This window comes from Lactuca sativa, chromosome 7 (genome assembly GCF_002870075.4).
Source record: "Lactuca sativa cultivar Salinas chromosome 7, Lsat_Salinas_v11, whole genome shotgun sequence".
NCBI classification, from domain to species: Eukaryota; Viridiplantae; Streptophyta; class Magnoliopsida; order Asterales; family Asteraceae; genus Lactuca; species Lactuca sativa.
The window spans coordinates 149,059,857-149,078,702 of NC_056629.2; positions in this window are offsets into that span (position 1 = coordinate 149,059,857).

Genomic DNA, 18,846 nt, shown 5'->3' on the forward strand with positions numbered 1-18,846 from the left:
GAGAGATTAAGGAGATATAAATCACTAGTGATAATGAATGTAAGTTCTGTTTATGCTTATGTTTCTATAATGATGATGACATCCCAAATGTTTTAAAATGAATAAAGATACTTTTCTTCGGAAATGCTTTGATAACGTATTTATCATGTTTTACTGGGAACAAATTCCGTAACATTTTTATTAAAAGAGGCACTCTGATTTTTATAAAGCATAAACAAAATCGGTTTTTTCTGGCCATGAAAATGGGGATGTCACAGTTGGTATCAGAGCATTATTTTAAGCAAACTAGGAATATGGATTTATTTCTAGACTTAAACTTAGAATGCTAAGAAAGGATTGTAAGGAGTGTGTCTAATAAAATTTAGGTAATGCACCTGAATAAACACAAGGACTAGCTAATTTAGGGAAAATGACTAACATGCTTTTATGTGCTAAAATATTTATGATATGTATTGTATGATCGGATCAATGGTCTGTTGCCGACCGGATCTGGTAACTTTATGTGTTCAGATTTCTAAACGTTTAATTATGGTATTAGAACTGGCATATAACTTTTCTAAGAAATAGGGAGATTTACACGTCGATCGTAAATAAAATCTTTCCTATCTTAATTCTCGTCATTGCACACCGAACGTCTGATTTGGTATATTGATCGAAATGGAAAGAGCCCGTAGTGGATTCAGGAATGCAAATGGGAACATGAATCAACCACCAGTGATTGAACAAATACTTGTTATAGCAGATGCTCCTGAGCCAATTACAATGGCCGAAGTAAAAGCCATGATACGGGCTATGTTGGCTGAACAAAGGGAAGAGATGACGCAGATGTTGCATGAAAATTGGGACGAACCTACAATGCCAGTTGAACAGGCCGAATTGAATGATGGGCAGTCAGAAGGAGGGAACTACAGTAGGACCGTTGGTCAAGCCAAACCCACTAATAGTTAGACGAAACAACCAGGATGACGGAGTCAAGAGGAATGGATGCAAGTACAAGGATTTTCTGACTTGCAAGCCATCGACTTTCACCAGAAAGGAAGATCCGATCGGAGTCATGGATTGGATCTCGGAGATGGAGTTAGCTTTCATGACGCGTGGTTGCAGAGGCAAGTTACAGACCACCTTTGCAGTACGCCAATTCCGAGGAGGTGTTCTGCGCTGGTGGAATACCCTGGGGAATACTCTGAGCCCCAATGAGCCCTTACAACTGACATGGGCAGAGTTTTTGGTGCAGTTCAAACGCAAGTATTGCTCAGCCCAAAACTTGCTCGAGCTAGAGAACCAGTTCCTGACCTTGAAGAAAAGAAGCATGTCAATTGATGAATACACCAACAACTTCACAGAGAAGATGGAGTTCGCCTTGCGTCTTGTTCCGGATGAGTTAACGAAAATCAACAAGTATGCAAAGGGACTTCGATGGGAGTACGCGGTGCCAGTGCATCAGGCACCTACTATGGAGGCAGCTATCTGGGCTGCCAAGTCTGTGGAGGATAAGATTAAGGGAAGAGCTACCAACAAGATTGAGGTTGGAAAAAAGAGGAAGTTTGAGGGGTCTAAGAGGCCCAATTAGAAGATCAAGTCTGGTTCAAAGTCGTTTAGCAGAGGAGGAAAGAAAGTGAAATGGTGCGAGAAGTGCAAGAAGAAGCACTTTGGGAAATCTAGCAAAGAAGTGACTTGCTAGAAGTGTGGGAAGACCAGACATTACTCCAACGAGTGCACCGCCAGCAAAAGGGTTTGTTATGAATGCTGTAAAGAAGGGCACGTTGCTAAGGATTGCCCGAAGAAGAAAAAGGCAGCAAGACCAAACATTCCACCGAAACCGAAGGTAAGAGCATTCCATATGATCCTTGATGAAGAAGATGGAAATGAAAGGGATCAGGAATGAGGATCTATGAAGTATTCATGTAAATAGTGTCACGTGGTGTAGCCTATTAGAGGCATAGTATAGGTTGAACTTGCACACCTATGAATAGTTTCAAGGAATAATATAAAACCTTTGTTTTGTTATCTAATGTGTCATTTTGTTATGTGATTTTCTTGTATGGTGACTTGGGTGAACTGCGAGACAATATTTGGGACAAGTATGAGTAGGTATGAAAGGTAGTAGAGGCCTATACTACCGGAAGCATAGGACTCACGCTTGGATCAGGGAAAGTCACAAGGTTACCAAGAAGCTAGTAATTGATACCGTTTTATTCAAATATGTCAATACCATCGTTTCGGTAATGACTAAGAGGATGATTGTTATTCCGATCCTAGTGGTCATATCGAATTGATTCCGACTACGATAAGTATGTTACGTGGTTTAGAGAACCAAGTTTGATGTGGCATTTAACTTAAGCCGGAGGATTGAAATAAAAGATAATCAAAGCGATCGGCAGAGGTATCACGATAGTTTCTTGTAGCTAGAAATGCTACCTTTTAAGATGTGATTAGAACATGAAGAAATGTATTGTCTGTGACTCTAAGAGACCTGAGTCTAAGCGTGGGAACATACGATGATAGTTCATTAGAATATGACACACCGGTCCATTATAGTAATGAAATAACTTATCTTAATTTTGTTAAGAAGAAGAAGCAGTCTCCAGTAAGGATCGAGATTGTGACTTGAAGGTCATAATTTGGAGTCTAATGTGAGATAGGGAGCAAGTGCAAGATCGAGCACCGCCTACAGTCAGGAAGTCTTAGAGTTAGATACTCGTTCGAAGAAACATCAAAGTTACAATTATTACTTGGGATGAAGAGATAACGTATGGAATCATTATACAAGCCGTGTTTCGTTGATGATTTCGGGATGTAATCATCCTAAGGGGAGATAATTGTAACGCCCGCAGATCTAGGCTAGTCAATTTAGAGACAATGAGTGTCAAAAATGAGTTTTTGATGAAAGATTATTTAGAAGGATTAATCTTAACCAAGTTTTAGTATCTGTTAGAAGGGTTTCGTACATATAAATAACGTCGAAATCCGAGTTATAACGAAGAATTTATGGTCCGTCGAAGTTTTACGGCAAAACCGACATGACACGGAAGACGTAAATAGTGAATTTACGATAGAGGACTTTTTAGCCTTAGTAATCTAAACAAAAGTCATAGAATATGTTCAACTGAGAGCGTCCATAAAAATAACGAACAAATTTGACTTCGTATGAGGAAGTTATGAATTTTCTAACATTTGGCATAGCAGTGCACGACCCGAAACTCGAATTTTAGTTCAAGCGGGTTTTGGCCTACGCAACCTAAATGAGAGTTGAAGATGTCATTAATAGGAACTCAATGGTAAAAAGGCAAACGAAAACGGAGTCTGTATGTAGAAGTTATGAATTTTACGCGGACACTTAACAGTATAATCTTCTCGTACTGTTAAGTTTAAGATCCGTCGAGAATTAGCCAATAGAGTCTAAATGAAAGTTTTAGATCTTGTTCTTACCTACACACATATATGAAGAATGTCGAGAGTAGAGCTCGTATGTTAAAGATATGGATGAAACTTGGTCCACACTCTTCGAGCGCAATAAATTCGATACAGTTTTGTAAATCTGAGATAGAATGTGAATTAGCTGACGGCGTCTAAATGAAAGTTGTAGCACTCGTAAATACCAACATGTGGATATAAAGAACGTCAAAAATAGAGTTCGTATGAACTAGTAACAAATTATAATAGCATATTTATGTATTAAAATAAAGTATAAATCATATATACGTACACATATATATACAAATGTATATATCATTAGAAAGGTATCGACGATGCGGTTATTATAAGACTAGTGTTGAGTACTTTTCACATTATTTTAGTACAATATCGTTAAATATATTTAAAATAGTATTATGAGTGGGTGTTTAGTCGTTTATACAACTATAAGGTCATTAAGTAATTATGGAGGGTAGTTTTTGTAAATTCAATTACTATAAATAAGAGGTTTGGGCTCTCATATTTCTTGCACCATTTTCTTGATTCAAGAGTCATTCGCTTCTTATCCCCCGAGCATTTCGGTCCCTCGTGATTCGAATTCTCTTTTTGTAGTTTTAGTATAGTAAGGTGAGCGCTGAAGCGCTGCACGAATCTTTCTTAGAAAGATTCAGCGACGAAGTTTTGCCCCTGCAGAGCCCGACTCCTAGCTAACACCCCCTTGTAAGTAAGTTATGCTTACCCTATTTTGATATAGCTTATATTTAAAATTAGTATTGTTATTATGAACTTATAATAAATATTTGAGCTGTTATTATATAAGTGTCGTTATAATATCTTTTTAACTACTCGCGGTACGGAGAATCTGGTTTAATGGGCCGCATAGGGTTGTTGGATTTCAGAAGTGCTATATAGCAAAATGGTCCTGCCCTCCGGTGTTTTATGTCTGGCCCTGTTTGTACATACTGGTTAGAAAGTATTGTTTAAACGCTTATATAATAATAATAAGACTAATAATTAGTCACAGTAAGTATTAGACTAAAATCTAGTGGTAATAATACTAGGTTTCGTCGAAGGAAATTATTTTAAAGTAAACGAAGCATTGTCCGAGTACCGAGTCATGACCTTATTAATTGAGTGCATGGTCCCTTTCATCTTACACATAGATATGAAGTATTTAATATAAATTAGGTGCTATGTGTGCATATTGCCTAAATACTTGTTTTCTATGTTGGGTGAAATATTTTTATACAGGTTTTAAATGATTTAAACTGTATATGTATTTTATATCTACAAAATGTATTGGGTAAAACATGGGTAGATGTAATAGTTGTTGTGTGACCTAATAAAATAATGAGAGGCCTCGATATAGATGTTATTGATGATCCAGTCATCTAGCGGAGTATAGATGACGACCACGGACTATTCGAGACAGTCCAGTAGAATGCTAGCAGGCTCGCAACCTATAGGTGTTTATTTTAACTGTGTGCTCACCAGCAGTACTCCATCCTCCACATGGTTACCTTATTTGACATGAATTGTTGAGGAACCCCCGAAGCATGTGTTGTCTGTAACAGCCTGGAATTTCAGGTATTGTTATATTTATGATTTTGGGTGTTTTAAGAGGGGACTCGGCGAGTTGGAGCCTAGACTCGCCGAGTAGGATCGCGGATCTGGTCGCGGGTTCGCGACTGGACTCGACGAGTCCGGATATGGACTCGGCGAGTCTGCGCTATTTAGCGAAAACCCTAACCGTTTAGGTTTGGGACGTATATGAGGGACTTTATGGCCATCATTGTTCACCCTAGTCCTCTGAGAGAAACCCTAATTCGATTGTGAGCGTCTGGAGCAAGGTTGAAGACCATTGTTTATTTTGGAAGTGTTGTTTTGCAAGGAAGAAGAAGGCTTGGTTAAGGGAACAACAAGGGAAGCCACGATCTGAGGATTGGGGACGCAGTGAGCACGTTATTCAGGTAATATTTCGAATTGCATCCTTCTATGATTGATGTGTATATGGATTTAGGGTTTATTGAACCCTTTTGTGGCTAGATTGAATGTTACCTTAGTCCCCCAAACGATTGGAACCCTGTATTGGGATCTTTGGAAGTCCAGAATGTCCCATGCCTGAGCATTTCGTGAATCAATGGAGGTTTTGGATTGGAATCCTTATGCCTTAGGTCAAAATGTAAATTATGAGTCATGAGGTGTATTATGAGCACCGAAATGAGGACCTTACGTGATGAATCAGTCTAGGAAGGCCAGACCTATGAATGGTCAGAGCAGTTCTGACCTTAGAAAGCAGTTTGAGCGGTTGCATGGCATGGACTCGCCGAGTCCGATGAACAGACTCGACGAGTAGCTTGAAGATTAATTAGGACTCGTCGAGTTGTTCTTCAGACTCGGCGAGTTGAGTCGGGGTGGCCCCGCGATTCTTCCAGGAGAAACTCGTCGAGTCAAGGAGGATACTCGACGAGTAGAAAAGGAATCTTAGAGAATTGGTGAGGACGTCTAGACTCGCCGAGTCGCCCTAGCACTCGCCGAGTCAGGTCAAGTTGACCGTTGACCAGAGTTGACCTATGTTTGACCTCTTAGGGATAGTCAAACTTAGAAGATAAAAGTGTTAATAAAAGATGTATGATGTTATAGGGAGATTGTAGCTCAGCGGATCGAGTACAAGTGACTTTGGGATTTGCTAGCTTTCGACATTCACGAGGTGAGTCTTCTCACTATACTGTACCCGGAAGGGTTTGAATGTGTGACCGGAAGGTCAGATATGATATGTGATATATGTGCTATATGTGATAAGTAATTGTTATACGTGCTATGTATGTTATGGGCCGGAAGGCATTATGTTATGGGCCGGAAGGCATTATGTTATGGGCTGGAAGGCGAATATGTTATGGGCCGGAAGGCGTTGTGTTGTGGACCGGAAGGTCGGCGTGGGTAGGACCGGAAGATTTACCCAGGAGGGACGGAAGTCCCCTGAGACACATGGACCGGAAGGTCAGGGCCTGGAAAGGCGTATGTGCGTAAGTTGTATATTGGGGAACTCACTAAGCATTTATGCTTACAGTTGTTATGTATGTGTTTCAGGTACTAGCGAGGACCGTGGGAAGGCGCCGGCGTGATCTGTACACACTGGAAGATGTTTTGTGATCTTGGGATTTAGATGCTTTGTATTTTGACATGACACTTGAAATGTTTATGCCTTGTTTTGAATGAAAATACTATATTTTGAAATGAAAAATTTGTTTGAAAATTTACGGTGTTACATTGTCACCCCGATGGAAGTCCTTAGACTAGGTCCCTTGTGTTAGATGTTTTAGGGACGTAAAGTGAGGATAACGGGAACGGGTAATCGGGTTTGTGTGGTTTGATAAAGTTAATAAACTTATTTATTGTGGGTTGAAAACTCGATATACTCACCAGGTTTCCTAACCTGACCTACTCAATTCATTTATATCACATGTGTTGATATGAAGTCAAATTACACTGAGAGATTAAGGAGATATAAATCACTAGTGATAATGAATGTAAGTTCTGTTTATGCTTATGTTTCTGTATTGACGATGACATCCCAAATGTTTTAAAATGAATAAAGATACTTTTCTTCGGAAATGCTTTGATAACGTATTTATCATGTTTTACTGTGAACAACTTCCGCAACATTTTTATTAAAAGAGGTACTCTGATTTTTATAAGGCATAAACAAAATCGGTTTTTTCTGGCCGTGAAAATGGGGATGTCACAGTATAGATGACGACCACGGACCCTTCTAGACAGTCCAGTGGAAAGTTAGCAGGCTCGTAATGTGTAGGTGTATGTGAACTTAGTGTTCGGTGGTATACTCCAACCCCCACACGGTTGCCTTATTTGACATAAATTGTTGAGGAACCCCCTAAAGTAGTGTTATCACCCCGATGAAATCCTTAGGTTAGGTGCCTTATGAAGGGTGTTTAGGGACGTAAAGTGAGGATAACGGGAACGGGTAATCAGGGTTATTGTTGATTCATGAAATTAATAAATTTGTTGTTGGTTGATGAAAATTAATAAATTTATTATTTGTGGGTTGAAAACCCTATATGCTCACCAGACTCCCAAGTCTGACCCACTTAGCTTTCTGTATTACAGGTAGTGGACCCCGAGCATAATTGGAAGACAACGACAAACTTTTTGATTATAGGTCTGTAGTTGTAAATAACTGTTGTAAGGCTTATAGTGTACTGTTTATGCTTTTGATCTGTATCGGAATATGACATCCCGAGGTTTTATTATATAATGAAAACATATTTCTTTAAGAAATGTTTTGATAAATTTTTATTATATTTTGTTTGGGAACAAATTCCACAACATCATTTGGAAAAATTACTCTGATTTTATTTTAAAAGCATAAACTAAATCGGTCTTTTCTGGCCGAGAAAAATGGGATGTCACAAATACTAATTGATATACTTGTAGGAGAGGTGTCTAGAATGGTCATGTTGGCTTGGTTGTTGGATTTCAAAAAGGTTATATGTCGAAATGGTCATGCCTCCCAAATGTCGTACTTGTCTGATCTTTATTTGATAGAACCATTGGTATTCATTGGAATGATTGATAGGTATATACTATTTTCAATCACGTAGAATATTAGACTAAGACTTAGTGATAATGATACTAGGTTACGTCCAAGGAAAAGTCAGTTGCTTCAAGCAAAGCATTGTCCAAGTTTCGAGTCATTACTTTATCAAGTGAGTGCATAGTTACTTTCATCTTACACATAGATATGAAGTATTTAAGATAATTACATGATATATGTGCCTATTATCTGTGTTGTAGATATCTATGCTAGATGAAAAATCTATACATTTTTTACTTAATTCAAATTGTATATGTGTTTTTATACCTATAAATATACTGGGTAGAGATGGGTTGATAAAAGATGATATAGGTGATGAGAGATGAAGATCTCGTTGATAGGATTCCAACGATATAAAGAAAGTCGAAAACGAACGTTAGATGACAAATTTATGCATTTCATGCAGGCTTTAACAGTCTAAGCATGTGTAAAATAAATAAATAAAAATTAGCCGACAGAGTCTAAATGAAAATTGTAGATCCCGTCGATAGCTACGAGGGATATAAAGAACGTCGAAAACGGAGTCCGTATGAAGATGTTACACAATTTTGAAATTATGAAATTTGGCATGCGTATGCACCTCGCACATGACCTTCTAGAAGTCATCCACGTCGCCCCACACAGAGTCGGAGACATGTCAGCGCACCTAAGGAGCCACGTGTAACAGGTGTGTGGCGTGCATGGCCCTTACGCGGCGCGCACCTTGAGATTCTAGCCTATAAATAAATGTTTTGTGTTCATTATTCCCCCCCCCCCCACACACACACATATATATATATATATATATATATATATATATATATATATATATATATATATATATACACACACACATCTCTCTGTCTCTGTCTTTGTCTTTCTATCTCTCTGTCTCTCTCTCTCCTTCTACTTCCTCTGGTCCAAAATTTCCTTAGTATTTAGGGTATTTTGATTAGTTCGGAAGTCCCTAGGAGCCAGACATTTAGTAGTTATCATCCCGGAGTTCTGCTAGTGCAATTTCTGGACTTTTGTCTAGGAAATCCCTATAAGTGAAATTACACCCTATTCTATTTTAGTGTAATTTATATTAAATATCATAGTCATTGTTATGAGTTTATAAATAAGAACTATCAACAATTTCATGTTCTAATACTAATTGATCTACTTGCAGGAGAGGTGTTTAGAATGGTCATGTTGGCTTGGTTGTTGGATTTCAGAAAGGTTATACGTCGAAATGGTCATGCCTCCGAAGTGTCCTACCTGGCTGATCTTTTGATAGAACCATCGGTATTCATTGGAATGATTGATAGGTATATACTATTTTCAATCACGTAGCATATTAGACTAAGACTTAGTGATAATGATACTAGGTTACGTCCAAGGAAAAGTCACTTGCTTGAAGCGAAGCGCTGTCCAAGGTTCGAGTCATTACTTTATCAAGTGTGTGCATAGTTACTTTCATCTTACACATAGATATGAACTATTTAAGATAATTAAATGTTATATGTGCCTATTATCTGTGTTCCTGATATCTATGCTAGATGAATAATCTATACAGGTTTTACTTGATTCAAACTGTATATGTGTTTTTATACCTATAAATATATTGGGTAGAGATGGGTAGATAAAAGATGATATAGATGATGAGAGATTAAAAATGAAATAGACGATGAGAGGCCTTGAATTTAAAGGTGATATAGTCTTCTAGCGGAGTATAGATGACGACCATAGGCTATTCTAGACTGTCCAGTGGTACGCTAGAAGGTCGCAACCTGTAGGTGCTTTTGAACTTAGTGTTCACCAGGTGTACTACATCCCCTATCGTTGCCGTAATGACAAATATTTCTAAGAAATCCTTAATCATATTGTCTATCATGAAGATGATGCTTATGATAGGTCCCTTGAATAAGATGTTTTAGGAAACGAAAGTGAGGATAACGAGAATGGGTAATCGGGTTGAGTGATTTGTTGAAAATGTATAATTGAAGGAATTTAATTATTGTGGGTTAAAAACCCTATGTGCTCACCAGGCAGTGACACGAGAGCACAAGTGTGATGATTCGATGAGATATTTATGGATTATAGGTCAGTAGAATAATAAATTTTGGTAAGGCTTGTATTATTTCAGTTTATGCTTATGTACTGTATTGACGATGACACCCCAAAGTTCTTAATATAACTAAAATACATTTCTTGATAAATGCTTTGATAATATCATTATCATGTTTTTGGGAACAGATTTCGTAATATTATTCTTATAAATAATACTATGATTTTAAGTAAATAAAAATAAACTGGTCTTTTTTGACCGTGAAATTTGGGATGTTACACCATGTAAATCTTGTTTTGGTATGCGTTTAGGCCAAGCTGAAAGTACTATGTTAAGTTTGAGACTTTGATACCAGAGAAAGTAAAAAAGGGGAAGATGAAAAGATATTTCGAAAGCTAAGTTTGGGTAATAATTTATTAATAAAATTAGTAGATAATGGAATGTTGGCGACATACATGAGCACAAAGGGACATGCTTATGAAAATTGGAACCTAAGTAAGGAAATAGACAAATTTTGACTTCAGGTTGGATAACATTAATGAATGATGTTGTTAAAAGTAAATAAAGGAAAAAAAAGGGTAAACGTGTCCAAGAGGGTTATTAACCCCTAATGATGTATTATTAATTATTAGGATTGATTAAAATTGTAAGAAAATGAACAAGGTGATGTGGACACCAAGGAAGTTGAAAAGTGATAGGATGAAATTCTAATGAGATGGCTCATAGAGTAATTCTGAGGATAGAATCCTTTTAAGGGGTAAATAATTGTAACACCCTAAAATTTAATAATGGTTCTTAAATTAATAAAGTGAATAAAAGAAAGATTATGTATATAGTTAAAGCATCAAGGAGTAAACATATCATTAGTTGATATGAAATTTGGAGGTTAGAAGTAAAAATTAGAACATCTTAAAAGTTAAACGGCTATTCATGATAATCAGGTGAAACTTAGGGTTGACTAGATATTTAATCAACTTAATAACTTGGACTAAGTTTGTGAAGATTAGGATGGATCAGTAAGATTTTGGAAATTTGTTGAAGTTGTAAGATAGTTTGGAGTTATTTTGAAAGGGCTTTTGCAAGGAGAGACCAAAAGTGGCAATTTGTGAAAGATCAAAGCTAGTTAGCGGGTTTTCTCCCCCATTTTCTTAGGAAGAACGTGATTGAGAGAAAGGAAGAGGGAAATGGCGATTTCTATGAAGCAAAGGAATATTTAGAGTGATTGTTGTGGAATCAAGCTAGGAATTGAAGATTTGAAGCAACATCAAGCTTGAGAGGCATAATTTCTCCTCCTCTAACTCTATATTTCGAATTCAAGGTTTGTGGAAAACTCCAATGTTGAAATTAGTTTGATTCATTGATTAGTGTTTTGGTTTCTAACCTCCCATTGAGTTGTTTTGATAATCACAATGTCAATCCAATCATCCCATTGATGGGTTTGAGGATATGGGTGAAGACCCTCATGAACCCTAGAAATTCAAATTGGGAATTTTATGTTTATATGTTAGATTGGAATAGATTCAATGACCTAGATAATGTTTGATGGCAATAAATCTAACCGGAATGCTAAAACTCATCCATGATGGTAGAATAATGTATAAGCTTGAATTGAAATGGATTTGGGGACATTATGATGGAACAATGGAATTCTTTATAGTTGAACAATTTATGTGTAAAGGAAGTTCATAATCATGAATGGATGCTCTTGGAAGGATTTAAATTCAAAACATGGTGTTGTTTGATTCCTAGATTGATGTATGGAGTTATTGGCCTTAAGGGCAATTTGGGAATTTGGAATAGAATTGACGATTCCAAGGTTAGATTAGTTATTTTACAATGAGTTTAGTTATGATTTCAAGTAAATTAAAACATTTAGTTGAGTTTACAATGATGGTGGATTAGAACATTGGTCATTAAGAGATTAATTGCTCACCAGGATGCTTAGATGTCATTTTATGTTTTCATATAGCTTTGATGACATTTAAATAAATTAGTGATTAATTCATCATGAGGATAGGGACTAATTCAGTATTTTAAAAGTTGATAACCATTATTTATTCCTTAATAACCACTTGGTAATGTTACATGGCAATTGGAATTCTAAGGAACAAGTTACAAAGCATTTAGCAAAATTCTACACAAAATAGTGACCTGCAGTAGTGACACAGGGCGTGTCCTTTTTGAAACGGTGCATGTCAAACGTCAAATTAAGTATATTATTTTTCATGGAAAACCTAGTAAACGACCACTGATTTCCCTTAAAATTTATATATAAGCTAATAGGAAGTAAATAAGCTTATGGGGAATATCTAAATGTTAAAAATCTATGAGGGGTATTTTGGTCATTTTCAATGACTTATGTCCATCCATGTTATATAGGTGGTGATAGATAGTGTTGCTCTAAGGAAAGGAACTAGAAGATGATTATCTAGCCTTCTGGTGATTAAGGTGAATACGTATTGGCATTTTTCCACTTTGGGGTACATGACAAAATGATTTTTATGATAATGAAATACTAATGCTTTGATATACAAAACATTTTGAAATAAAAGTGTTAAATGATTTTGAAAAGGATGTTTTGAAAAAATATCTTGAAGGCAAGAACATTTTGAAAGAATATAATTTTTTGAAAGAAGTGATGTTTTGATAACGTGTTTTAAATGATTTAAAATATAAATGCATTACTTTTGAAATGAGTATTTTGATACTAACATATGAAATGTGTAAAACATGGAAAAATGATAATAACGTATGAAATGTCTAAACGATGGAAGGAATGATATTAACATATGGAATTTTGAGTGACAACAAAACAAGTTAAGCACTTTAGACAAATATCAAAACAAACTTCAGTGAACTTGCAGAAAAAATTTCTGAAAATGTAAATCAAGTGAACACAATATTTAACGTGGTTTGGTCAAGGTGACCTACATCCACAGGAGAACGAGATAGAAAGAGAGAGAGAGAGAGAGAGAGAGAGAGAGAGAGAGAGAGATAGATAGATAGATAGATAGATAGATCGATAGAGGGAGAGAGATAGGATTTTATTAACTTCCAAGAACATTTCCAATCACACAAAGGTTACACCTCACTTGAGCTCTCAAAACAAAAGAATCTATCTTGCTTACTAACTGCTCCAAAAGAGTGCTTTTAACCTTACATTGATTACTCTCTTAAAATTTCTGCACACGCATAATGATGGAGATATGAGTCTATTTATACTTGAGAGATCATACCTAAGACCTTAATGGGCCAAGCCCACTGGCCCATAGGCCCATGAAATATGACAACCAATCATATCACACCATGCAACTTCTTCTGGAACATTCTTCCATGGCATACAGCCCATGAGCATTAGCAACACACATGATGGACCACCTTGACGATAGTGGAGCATCATGATGCACATGTGGTGCATCATGAACACTAATGGCCCAACATCCATCATGGTGGCACAACATGGTGTATATCTTGAGCAATACCAACTTATGAGCATCCTTGAACGATCTTCAGCATCATAGAGGACTTTATAGCATACTTGGCTCATCAGGGATACCATGGCTCATCATGCAACCAAAACGGCCCATCATGCACCATGATGGTGCAACATGTGCAAGGATGGCACAATAGGTATCAAGTACGGCACAAGAACTTCTAGATTGGAGTAACATCACCATCTTGGTAGAACAACAACATGCATGGCGCAACAAGGCCATGCTTGGTGCAACACCATAATCCATGGCATAACAGGTGTGCCTAAGGGGGATACCCTATGGCGCAATAGGGAGTATCTTGGCACAAGAAAGAGTTCCATTGGCACAACAACATCCTTCTTCTCCCAAGTCTTAAACCAATGGTGCAAAAAGGTACCCTTGTTGCTCTATATCACTCCCAAGTGCTCCAAACCTCTTCTAAATGCTCCAAACCCCCTTATATATGATTCACTCCTTTGGTACTTGATCTGTTCCTTTATCATACGATCCATTCCCTTCTCAGATGATTCATTCCATTGTCACATGCTTAATGAACCTTAAGTGTTTCATTGAGTTCTAAGTGCTGCATGTTGGACAATACTTCATACCTTAACAATCTCCCGCTTGAAGGATTGAACAAGTTCATCTGCTAATCAAAGTCTTCATCATTCTCTCGATTTCTCTCCTTCTCTACACCAGCCCCATCCTGAAAATCTTGGAAGGGAAAATGAAGCCATGTATGGCTTCAACATTTCATTGCTAGACACCTTAGTACATACATCTGATGAGTTCTCCATACTAAGGACTTTCTTCAGCTTAGTAGCCCCTTGGTTCATTGTCTTGAACTCCTTGGTCAGCTGCATCTTAAGCTCATTGATCTTCTGCATGTTGGAACCAACAATCAACACGACATCAACATTTAATATGAGGATGATGCCTGAGGAGCTTAACTTCTTTAAGTAACAAATGATCAGCCTTACATCTTCTAAACCCACTCATCCTCATGAAGTTATCAAACTTTAAGTACCACTACTTAGAAGTTTGCTTCATGCCATATAGGTTTTCTTTCTTCTTGAACACCAACCGTAAGAGCACTTTATGGCTGTGCCTTCAGGATGTCTCCTTCCAAGTTATCATAAAGGAGATCAGTTGTATTCACATCTAGGTGCTCTAGATGGAGATTTTCAGAGGCCACTTCATTTAACATAGAAGTAATTGTAGTCATCTTCGCAATTAGAGAATCGTCCGCTCCCTTATGTTGTATTCCCTTGATTGCCAATCTCCCCTTTCAAGTTTTACCGCTATCTATTTCATCCTTAACTTGAAACATCTTACTCTTCTGCAGTCCGCTCAACTTCTTATCCATAGCCTTTTCCGAGTATAAGAAGTTTATCCTCAAGGCCTCTGGTTTTGACCCATTCACACACATCAATATGTCATTGGTTGATGGAGAATACCTCATTAGAGTACTTTTCGTTGTGGTCCTCTGGATAATATGTGGTTTGATCTTTGAAACACCTACAACCCCACACTCATTATCACCAGAGCTCCCACTATTTCTAGGTTTATCAGAGCTCCAAATACTTCTTGAACATCTGCCTATCCTTTGACCAAAGATAGGTTTGCATGATTGTGGGATCCTCCCACTTAAGATTCTAAAGTTGGACTGTAAACATCATAATGAACTAAACCCAAGTTCCTAAACTTAAGTGGAATTCCTATCTTCACAAAATTGACTTTTTTCTGTCTGCCAATAGAACATGGCTTAGAAGCATCTGTCACATTCTTCAAATTTGGCATCCTCCCACTGGATACAGGCTTCCTCATTCCCTCCTCACTCTTATGAACAAATCTTTTGTGGCATAGAGTGGATGCCCCAACTTCTTCAACAACATTTGTCTCATCATCAAAAACTTCCACCATGTATAGTGTACCATGTTTCTGACCATTAGCAATGATCAAGTTTGCTTTCTTCACTTTCCACTTTTGATTACCAAATGTCACATGATGACCTTCATTATCAAGTTTTCGAATTGATATCAACATCCTCTTTAGACATGGAATGAACTTGACATTCTTCAAAGTCCAATCCGTACCTAGAGTCGTCTTGAGAACCACATCTCTGACACCAATGATATCCAGACACTTGTTATCTACCAGCCTGACCTTTCATTGTTAATGTATGAATTTTTGCGTCACATCTTTAGAATGACTAGCATGAAATAACACATCAGAATCCAAGGCCCTAGATTATATTGGATTTTCATATGGAAAAATGAGCGCGTCACCTTCCAAATCTTCTGCCATATTCATCTCCTTGTGGTCTCTATCTTCCATGAGCACTGGGCAATGACTTTTGACATGAACACTCTCTTTGAAGTCCCAGCAGCTCATGCGCCTCCTATTGTTTTGTCCACCTCTCCTTCTCGACTTCGATCTTCCACTACCCGCACCTCCTCTATCGAACCCCCTTCTTCTATCTTCAATACTCAGAAGACTATTGGAAGCTTCTCTAGCACTCTGTTTGTGTACATCCCCACCAAGGATTGAAACGCGAATGCCTTCGAATGTCAACTTAGCACCCCCAGTGGAGCTGCTAACTGTTGTCACTGTACCGGACCAACTATCAGGCGAGATGATAATAGTAGCAATCCCATGACTTTATCTTCAAATTTAATATCAATCAACATCAACCTTGATAGCATTGCATTAAATTTTTTTTATCATGATTAGTCACTGAGCCACCCTCTTTCATCTTCAGATTTACCAATTGTCGAATAAGTGAACCTTGCTCGTTGTTGAAGGATTTTCATACATGTTAGATAGTGCATTGATCAACTCATGAGTAGTCTTCACATTGACAATGTTATATGCTACATTCTTTTCCAAGGATAATCTCACCACACCAAGTGCCTTCCCATCTAACAATTACCAATCCTCCTACTTCATTTGTTCAGGTTTACTTTTGGACAATGGTTCATGTAAATTCTTCTGGTAGAAGTAGTCTTCAATTTGCATTTTCCATAAATCGAAATCGTGTCCATTGAATTTTTCGATCTTAAGTCTCCTGTCTTCATCCATAACTTTGATACCATTTTGTTGGGTGACAACAAAACAAATGAAGCACTTCAGACAAATATAAAAACAAACTTCAGTGAACTTGCGGAAATAAAACTTCTGAAAACATAAATCAAGTGAACACAATATGTACCGTTGTTTGGTCAAGGTGACCTACATCCACAGGCGAACGAGAGAGAGAGAGAGAGAGAGAGAGAGGATTTTATTAACTTCCAATAACAACTACAATCACACAAAGATTACACCTCACTTGAGCTCTCAAAACAAAAGAATCTCTCTTGCTTACTAACTACTCCAAAGGATTGCTCTCAACCTCACGGTGATTACTCTCTTGAAATTTTTGTGCACTCATAATGATGGAGATATAAGTCTATTTATACTTGAGGGATCGTACCTAAAACCCTAATATGCGAAGCCTATTGGCACATAGGCCCATGAAATGTGACAACCAATCATATCCCACCATGAAACATCTTCTGGAACATTTTTCGATGTCGTACAACCCATAAGCATCAACAACACACATGATGGACCACCTTGACCATAGTGGAGCATCATGATGCACAAGTGGCGCATCATGAACACTAATGGCCTAACATCCATGATGGTGGCCCAACATCCGTGATGGTGGTACAACATGGTGTATATCTTGAGCAATACCAACTTTTGAGCATCCCTGAATGATCTTGAGCATCATAGAGGACTTCATAGCATGCTTGGCTCATCAGGGATACCATGGCTCATCAAGTAACTAAAATGGCCCATCTTGAACCATGATGGTGCAATATATGCACGGATGGCACAACAAGTATCAAGTATGGTGCAAGAACTTCTAGGTTGGAGCAAAATCACCATCTTGGCACAACAACAAAATGCATGGCGTACCAAGGCCATGCTTGGCACACAAACATATTCCAGGGCACAATATGAGTACATCATGGTACAAGAGGGATACCCCATGGCGCATGAGGGAGTATCTTGGCACAAGAAAGAGTACCCATAGCGCAACCACATCCTTCTTGGCCCAAGTCTTCAGCAGATGGCGCAACAAGGTCCTATTGTTGCTCCATATCACTCCCAAGTGCTCCAAACCTCTTCCAGATGCTCCACACGCCCTTCTATATGATCTGTTCCTTTGGCCCTTGATTCGTTCCTTTGTTAGACGATCCATTCCCTTCTCAAATGATCAATTCCTTTATAACATACTCAATGAACCTCAAGTGCTCCATTAAGTTCTAAGTACTCCATGTTGGACAAGACTTCATACCTCAACATGAAATGTGTAAAGCATGGAATGTGATGAAAAGAATATATTTCTCAAGCCATGATGTCCCCGTAACAAGATATATAGGAATCTATTAGGGTGGTGCTTCACCTTCGCGAGATAGATTGCCTAACGGAAATGATGCATTGGTGGACTGATTTGTGTTCTTTCCACCTTTGTATAATCTTGGGGATATTGCTAGGACTTAAGTATAAAAATGGCAACAATTGAATACCAGAATTAACCCTTAATGATAAAAGAGAATGAAATGTCAAAACATGTCTTTTGAAATGAAATGATAAGATATGAAATGACATTTATGATGTGTAGGAAAAGTGTTTTCCTTGAAAAGGTTTTACTATCTAAACTATGCTATGTTATGTATGAAATGATTTTCTTGAAAATGATTGAAAACGCTTTATGGTATGAATGGAAGGAGTTTTTTCTTAAAATGATTGAAATGTTTTATGGTCTACAACTCACGTAGCTCACGAGATATTTTTGTCGTACATATCTCTTTTTAGTGCCATGTATCCCAAGTTGTATTCAAGGATAAAGATAATAGATGGAAGATAGAAGTTAAGATATAGAGAATGGAGTGGAACATGTTATGTTCCTTTTTAAATAATATTGACGTAATTCTTATTTGCTTCCTATGGTTTGTATAATGCTTAATGGTAACATTTGATATTTTAATCATAAATGTTTTTTGTCGGACCAGTTTTGTTAAATGTAGGTTAATACTCGTAATGATTTTATTAAAACCATAGTATTTTAAAGTTTGAAAAAGTTTGACCTGTTACAAAAATAGAATATACATTAACCCCCCCCCCCCCCCCCCCCCCCCCCCCCCCCCCCCCGCCTTACTTTTCTATCTAGTAGTTGTATTAATAGTAATATTTTCTAAACGAAAACCATATTCGTTTCCCTTGTGTTCTATATACATGGTCTTAGCTCATCTATATTATTATAC